This window comes from Salminus brasiliensis, chromosome 1 (assembly GCF_030463535.1).
Source record: "Salminus brasiliensis chromosome 1, fSalBra1.hap2, whole genome shotgun sequence".
NCBI lineage: Eukaryota > Metazoa > Chordata > Actinopteri > Characiformes > Bryconidae > Salminus > Salminus brasiliensis.
The window spans coordinates 54384785-54393514 of NC_132878.1; positions in this window are offsets into that span (position 1 = coordinate 54384785).

The window sequence follows — 8730 nt, forward strand, 5'->3', positions numbered from 1 at the left end:
CAAACAATCCTTCAAGACGAGTTCTTAAATAGGTTGCGAAATGACTATTTACCGCGATCATGGTGAGGAGTCCAAAAAAATCTTTTTTTCTTCCTCGCGGGTACAAACACAAGTCCAAAGAATTACATTCAACTACAGAGACATGATAGATTTTTTTTTTTTTCATGGACGGGAGCCCAAACAAGAAAGTTATTAACAAACTCTCCCTCATTCACTTACGAGACCTCCGCCCTCTGCCGCGCATGCGTGGTGCTGTGCTGATCGACAAACATACAGCGCCGAACATGCATAAACCAGTTTATACTGCATTTCCAACACTGCTATGCTGGACTGCCAGCACCACACCATTGTAAATCAGCGTAGGTTGCGTTTTGAACACTGCTGCGCTGCTCAACAAGCACCATGCCAGCATCAGACCATTACAAATGGTCAAAAAACATCTTTTGCTAGAGCCATCCAGTGGGTGACGTCATGATATGTTAGCCCCAAGCTAGCAGTACATTTACTCTCCCACACTGGGTTCAGCACTGCCTGTATTTATGGCAACAGGTTGATCATGCTGACCGAGCTGCTTTGCCAGGTTGGTTATGCTGGTTAACCAGCATGCTCATCTGTTCGATCACTTATGAAACATTTTATGTCCCAGTGATACAATTCCAGGTAAAGTTTTTCAGTGCAGATTTTTAAAGATGCACGCTGATCAGCCATGACATTGACACCACTTTCTTGTCTCTACCTTCGTTGTGCATTTTGTCAGCTTATCATATAAGGGCACTTTGTAGTTCTACAGTTACAGGTTGTAGTTCATCTGTTGATCTGCATACATTGTTAGCCTCATTTCACCCTGATCTCCAATGGTCAGGATGCCACAGGACCACTTCAGAGCAGTAATTATGTGGGTGGGGGTCATTCTCAGCACTGCGATGACACTGACCCGGTGGTGGCACGCCAGTGTGTGCTGCGCTGGCGAAGGCACGCTGCCAGAAAGTTTGGGACCCATGAAGAGATATTACACTGGGCTCCACAACTATATCCTCGGTTAATACATTTTTAGAGCCCCTGTCGCTCACAGGCCGTTAGAATCGTTCTCACTGTTTCCTTCCCCAGTGCGCTGGTATGAGTGGACCAGGCAAGGCAGTGCTTCAGGAGAGTTCAAAAACACACACAGCAGCGCACCAACCAGAAATATTCAGCCAACGGTGTCCTGTGGGCAGCCTCCTGTGACCGCTGATGAAGGACTAATGCATGATCAAAACAAAATGTGCAACAACAGATGAGCTCTCTATCTGCCACGAAGCTAGGAGCATGCTTTTTTTCTGACATAATTTAGTGGCACTAACCAAATTTCAACTAACATTTAATATGATCTGTCACACAAACACTTTAGATAGGGAGTTCACTAGCCTGTTGGCCATAGCTAACCATACACTACAAGATAAAAAAAAATCTGAAAATACCTTTACAAGATTAAAGTCTGATGCCCTCTCGCATCTAAAGACATCATTTTGTTACTCACAGTGATAGACTATAATGTTGTAGACTGAGAATCTTGCAGTGTTCCTCTTTGCAAGACTGCAACTAGATTCCTTTTGAGATTATTTCCTTTCATGGTCCCTTTGAAAATTTACAAGGAGAGAGCAGTTAAAACTTGTGAAAAGCTCTGAAATATTCAAAAACGTTCCAGAAAATATTACAACGTTAGACACCAGGTGGTGATAATAGACTGTATATGGGAATGTACAGCGGGTAGTGCAGTTGGACACTTGGTGGTTGACGCTGGTATTGCAGATGGAGTTGGAGTTTTGCGTTGAGATATTGTGAACAATTTCTCAGGTGCGTTTGTTCTTAGATTGAAGCTGCGTGGACTTTAGCTGTTGCCCTACCTGCTCGGTTAGATGTATTTCTCCTATAGAAGTGCTGTCAAAGCGTCAGACTTGTTTTAGGCTGAGGGTCTTATTTAGTTTAGTAGAAGACACAGCTGTGACCAGTGTAAAAAGCGAGTGTGGAGTTCGTTATGAGTTGAACTGTCATAAGTTTTCGAACATGCTTTGGAACCTGAAGTATTAGCGATGAAGACATGACGATGGAAAGAAAGCTTAGTTGCGGCGGAAGTAAGTGGTCAGAGGAGGAGAGCTGTCGTCTTTAAGCAGCAGAGTGCTCATTGACGTGTTTGGAAGATTCTGACCAATCACAAACAAGCCTTCAAGACGAGTTCTTAAATAGGTTGCGAAATGACTATTTACCGCGATCATGGTGAGGAGTCCAAAAAATTCTTTTTTTCTTCCTCTCGGGTGCAAAGACAAGTCCAATAAATTATATTCAACTACAGAGACATGATAGATTTTTTTTTTTTTCATGGACGGGAGCCCAAACAAGAAAGTTATTAACAAACTCTCCCTCATTCACTTACGAGACCTCCGCCCTCTGCCGCGCATGCGTGGTGCTGTGCTGGTCGACAAACATACAGCGCCGAACATGCATAAACCAGTTTATACTGCATTTCCAACACTGCTATGCTGGACTGCCAGCACCACACCATTGTAAATCAGCGTAGGTTGCGTTTTGAACACTGCTGCGCTGCTCAACAAGCACCATGCCACCATCAGACCATTACAAATGGTCAAAAAACATCTTTTGCTAGAGCCATCCAGTGGTTGACGTCATGATATGTTAGCGCCAAGCTAGCAGTACATTTACTCTCCCACACTGGGTTCAGCACTGCCTGTATTTATGGCAACAGGTTGATCATGCTGACCGAGCTGCTTTGCCAGGTTGGTTATGCTGGTTAACCAGCGTGCTCATCTGTTCCATCACTTATGAAACATTTTATGTCCCAGTGATACAATTCCAGGTAAAGTTTTTCAGTGCAGATTTTTAAGGATGCACGCTGATCAGCCATGACATTGACACCACTTTCTTGTCTCTACCTTCGTTGTGCATTTTGTCAGCTTATCATATAAGGGCACTTTGTAGTTCTACAGTTACAGGTTGTAGTTCATCTGTTGATCTGCATACATTGTTAGCCTCATTTCACCCTGATCTCCAATGGTCAGGATGCCACAGGACCACTTCAGAGCAGTAATTATGTGGGTGGGGGTCATTCTCAGCACTGCGATGACACTGACCCGGTGGTGGCACGCCAGTGTGTGCTGCGCTGGCGAAGGCACGCTGCCAGAAAGTTTGGGACCCATGAAGAGATATTACACTGGGCTCCACAACTATATCCTCGGTTAATACATTTTTAGAGCCCCTGTCGCTCACAGGCCGTTAGAATCGTTCTCACTGTTTCCTTCCCCAGTGCGCTGGTATGAGTGGACCAGGCAAGGCAGTGCTTCAGGAGAGTTCAAAAACACACACAGCAGCGCACCAACCAGAAATATTCAGCCAACGGTGTCCTGTGGGCAGCCTCCTGTGACCGCTGATGAAGGACTAATGCATGATCAAAACAAAATGTGCAACAACAGATGAGCTCTCTATCTGCCACGAAGCTAGGAGCATGCTTTTTTTCTGACATAATTTAGTGGCACTAACCAAATTTCAACTAACATTTAATATGATCTGTCACACAAACACTTTAGATAGGGAGTTCACTAGCCTGTTGGCCATAGCTAACCATACACTACAAGATAAAAAAAAAATCTGAAAATACCTTTACAAGATTAAAGTCTGATGCCCTCTCGCATCTAAAGACATCATTTTGTTACTCACAGTGATAGACTATAATGTTGTAGACTGAGAATCTTGCAGTGTTCCTCTTTGCAAGACTGCAACTAGATTCCTTTTGAGATTATTTCCTTTCATGGTCCCTTTGAAAATTTACAAGGAGAGAGCAGTTAAAACTTGTGAAAAGCTCTGAAATATTCAAAAACGTTCCAGAAAATATTACAACGTTGGACACCAGGTGGTGATAATAGACTGTATATGGGAATGTACAGCGGGTAGTGCAGTTGGACACTTGGTGGTTGACGCTGGTATTGCAGATGGAGTTGGAGTTTTGCGTTGAGATATTGTGAACAATTTCTCAGGTGCGTTTGTTCTTAGATTGAAGCTGCGTGGACTTTAGCTGTTGCCCTACCTGCTCGGTTAGATGTATTTCTCCTATAGAAGTGCTGTCAAAGCGTCAGACTTCTTTTAGGCTGAGGGTCTTATTTAGTTTAGTAGAAGACACAGCTGTGACCAGTGTAAAAAGCGAGTGTGGAGTTCGTTATGAGTTGAACTGTCATAAGTTTTCGAACATGCTTTGGAACCTGAAGTATTAGCGATGAAGACATGACGATGGAAAGAAAGCTTAGTTGCGGCGGAAGTAAGTGGTCAGAGGAGGAGAGCTGTCGTTTTTAAGCAGCAGAGTGCTCATTGACGTGTTTGGAAGATTCTGACCAATCACAAACAAGCCTTCAAGACGAGTTCTTAAATAGGTTGCGAAATGACTATTTACCGCGATCATGGTGAGGAGTCCAAAAAATTCTTTTTTTCTTCCTCTCGGGTGCAAAGACAAGTCCAATAAATTATATTCAACTACAGAGACATGATAGATTTTTTTTTTTTCATGGACGGGAGCCCAAACAAGAAAGTTATTAACAAACTCTCCCTCATTCACTTACGAGACCTCCGCCCTCTGCCGCGCATGCGTGGTGCTGTGCTGGTCGACAAACATACAGCGCCGAACATGCATAAACCAGTTTATACTGCATTTCCAACACTGCTATGCTGGACTGCCAGCACCACACCATTGTAAATCAGCGTAGGTTGCGTTTTGAACACTGCTGCGCTGCTCAACAAGCACCATGCCACCATCAGACCATTACAAATGGTCAAAAAACATCTTTTGCTAGAGCCATCCAGTGGTTGACGTCATGATATGTTAGCGCCAAGCTAGCAGTACATTTACTCTCCCACACTGGGTTCAGCACTGCCTGTATTTATGGCAACAGGTTGATCATGCTGACCGAGCTGCTTTGCCAGGTTGGTTATGCTGGTTAACCAGCGTGCTCATCTGTTCGATCACTTATGAAACATTTTATGTCCCAGTGATACAATTCCAGGTAAAGTTTTTCAGTGCAGATTTTTAAGGATGCACGCTGATCAGCCATGACATTGACACCACTTTCTTGTCTCTACCTTCGTTGTGCATTTTGTCAGCTTATCATATAAGGGCACTTTGTAGTTCTACAGTTACAGGTTGTAGTTCATCTGTTGATCTGCATACATTGTTAGCCTCATTTCACCCTGATCTCCAATGGTCAGGATGCCACAGGACCACTTCAGAGCAGTAATTATGTGGGTGGGGGTCATTCTCAGCACTGCGATGACACTGACCCGGTGGTGGCACGCCAGTGTGTGCTGCGCTGGCGAAGGCACGCTGCCAGAAAGTTTGGGACCCATGAAGAGATATTACACTGGGCTCCACAACTATATCCTCGGTTAATACATTTTTAGAGCCCCTGTCGCTCACAGGCCGTTAGAATCGTTCTCACTGTTTCCTTCCCCAGTGCGCTGGTATGAGTGGACCAGGCAAGGCAGTGCTTCAGGAGAGTTCAAAAACACACACAGCAGCGCACCAACCAGAAATATTCAGCCAACGGTGTCCTGTGGGCAGCCTCCTGTGACCGCTGATGAAGGACTAATGCATGATCAAAACAAAATGTGCAACAACAGATGAGCTCTCTATCTGCCACGAAGCTAGGAGCATGCTTTTTTTCTGACATAATTTAGTGGCACTAACCAAATTTCAACTAACATTTAATATGATCTGTCACACAAACACTTTAGATAGGGAGTTCACTAGCCTGTTGGCCATAGCTAACCATACACTACAAGATAAAAAAAAAATCTGAAAATACCTTTACAAGATTAAAGTCTGATGCCCTCTCGCATCTAAAGACATCATTTTGTTACTCACAGTGATAGACTATAATGTTGTAGACTGAGAATCTTGCAGTGTTCCTCTTTGCAAGACTGCAACTAGATTCCTTTTGAGATTATTTCCTTTCATGGTCCCTTTGAAAATTTACAAGGAGAGAGCAGTTAAAACTTGTGAAAAGCTCTGAAATATTCAAAAACGTTCCAGAAAATATTACAACGTTGGACACCAGGTGGTGATAATAGACTGTATATGGGAATGTACAGCGGGTAGTGCAGTTGGACACTTGGTGGTTGACGCTGGTATTGCAGATGGAGTTGGAGTTTTGCGTTGAGATATTGTGAACAATTTCTCAGGTGCGTTTGTTCTTAGATTGAAGCTGCGTGGACTTTAGCTGTTGCCCTACCTGCTCGGTTAGATGTATTTCTCCTATAGAAGTGCTGTCAAAGCGTCAGACTTCTTTTAGGCTGAGGGTCTTATTTAGTTTAGTAGAAGACACAGCTGTGACCAGTGTAAAAAGCGAGTGTGGAGTTCGTTATGAGTTGAACTGTCATAAGTTTTCGAACATGCTTTGGAACCTGAAGTATTAGCGATGAAGACATGACGATGGAAAGAAAGCTTAGTTGCGGCGGAAGTAAGTGGTCAGAGGAGGAGAGCTGTCGTCTTTAAGCAGCAGAGTGCTCATTGACGTGTTTGGAAGATTCTGACCAATCACAAACAATCCTTCAAGACGAGTTCTTAAATAGGTTGCGAAATGACTATTTACCGCGATCATGGTGAGGAGTCCAAAAAAATCTTTTTTTCTTCCTCGCGGGTACAAACACAAGTCCAAAGAATTACATTCAACTACAGAGACATGATAGATTTTTTTTTTTTTCATGGACGGGAGCCCAAACAAGAAAGTTATTAACAAACTCTCCCTCATTCACTTACGAGACCTCCGCCCTCTGCCGCGCATGCGTGGTGCTGTGCTGGTCGACAAACATACAGCGCCGAACATGCATAAGCCAGTTTATACTGCATTTCCAACACTGCTATGCTGGACTGCCAGCACCACACCATTGTAAATCAGCGTAGGTTGCGTTTTGAACACTGCTGCGCTGCTCAACAAGCACCATGCCACCATCAGACCATTACAAATGGTCAAAAAACATCTTTTGCTAGAGCCATCCAGTGGTTGACGTCATGATATGTTAGCGCCAAGCTAGCAGTACATTTACTCTCCCACACTGGGTTCAGCACTGCCTGTATTTATGGCAACAGGTTGATCATGCTGACCGAGCTGCTTTGCCAGGTTGGTTATGCTGGTTAACCAGCGTGCTCATCTGTTCCATCACTTATGAAACATTTTATGTCCCAGTGATACAATTCCAGGTAAAGTTTTTCAGTGCAGATTTTTAAGGATGCACGCTGATCAGCCATGACATTGACACCACTTTCTTGTCTCTACCTTCGTTGTGCATTTTGTCAGCTTATCATATAAGGGCACTTTGTAGTTCTACAGTTACAGGTTGTAGTTCATCTGTTGATCTGCATACATTGTTAGCCTCATTTCACCCTGATCTCCAATGGTCAGGATGCCACAGGACCACTTCAGAGCAGTAATTATGTGGGTGGGGGTCATTCTCAGCACTGCGATGACACTGACCCGGTGGTGGCACGCCAGTGTGTGCTGCGCTGGCGAAGGCACGCTGCCAGAAAGTTTGGGACCCATGAAGAGATATTACACTGGGCTCCACAACTATATCCTCGGTTAATACATTTTTAGAGCCCCTGTCGCTCACAGGCCGTTAGAATCGTTCTCACTGTTTCCTTCCCCAGTGCGCTGGTATGAGTGGACCAGGCAAGGCAGTGCTTCAGGAGAGTTCCAACACTGACAGCAGTGCACCAACCAGAAATATTCAGCCAACGGTGTCCTGTGGGCAGCCTCCTGTGACCGCTGATGAAGGACTAATGCATGATCAAAACAAAATGTGCAACAACAGATGAGCTCTCTATCTGCCACGAAGCTAGGAGCATACTTTTTTTCTGACATAATTTAGTGGCACTAACCAGATTTCAACTAACATTTAATATGATCTGTCACACAAACACTTTAGATAGGGAGTTCACTAGCCTGTTGGCCATAGCTAACCATACACTACAAGATAAAAAAAAAATCTGAAAATACCTTTACAAGATTAAAGTCTGATGCCCTCTCGCATCTAAAGACATCATTTTGTTACTCACAGTGATAGACTATAATGTTGTAGACTGAGAATCTTGCAGTGTTCCTCTTTGCAAGACTGCAACTAGATTCCTTTTGAGATTATTTCCTTTCATGGTCCCTTTGAAAATTTACAAGGAGAGAGCAGTTAAAACTTGTGAAAAGCTCTGAAATATTCAAAAACGTTCCAGAAAATATTACAACGTTGGACACCAGGTGGTGATAATAGACTGTATATGGGAATGTACAGCGGGTAGTGCAGTTGGACATTTGGTGGTTGACGCTGGTATTGCAGATGGAGTTGGAGTTTTGCGTTGAGATATTGTGAACAATTTCTCAGGTGCGTTTGTTCTTAGATTGAAGCTGCGTGGACTTTAGCTGTTGCCCTACCTGCTCGGTTAGATGTATTTCTCCTATAGAAGTGCTGTCAAAGCGTCAGACTTGTTTTAGGCTGAGGGTCTTATTTAGTTTAGTAGAAGACACAGCTGTGACCAGTGTAAAAAGCGAGTGTGGAGTTCGTTATGAGTTGAACTGTCATAAGTTTTCGAACATGCTTTGGAACCTGAAGTATTAGCGATGAAGACATGACGATGGAAAGAAAGCTTAGTTGCGGAGGAAGTAAGTGGTCAGAGAAGAGCTGTCGTCTTTAAGCAGCAGAGTGCTC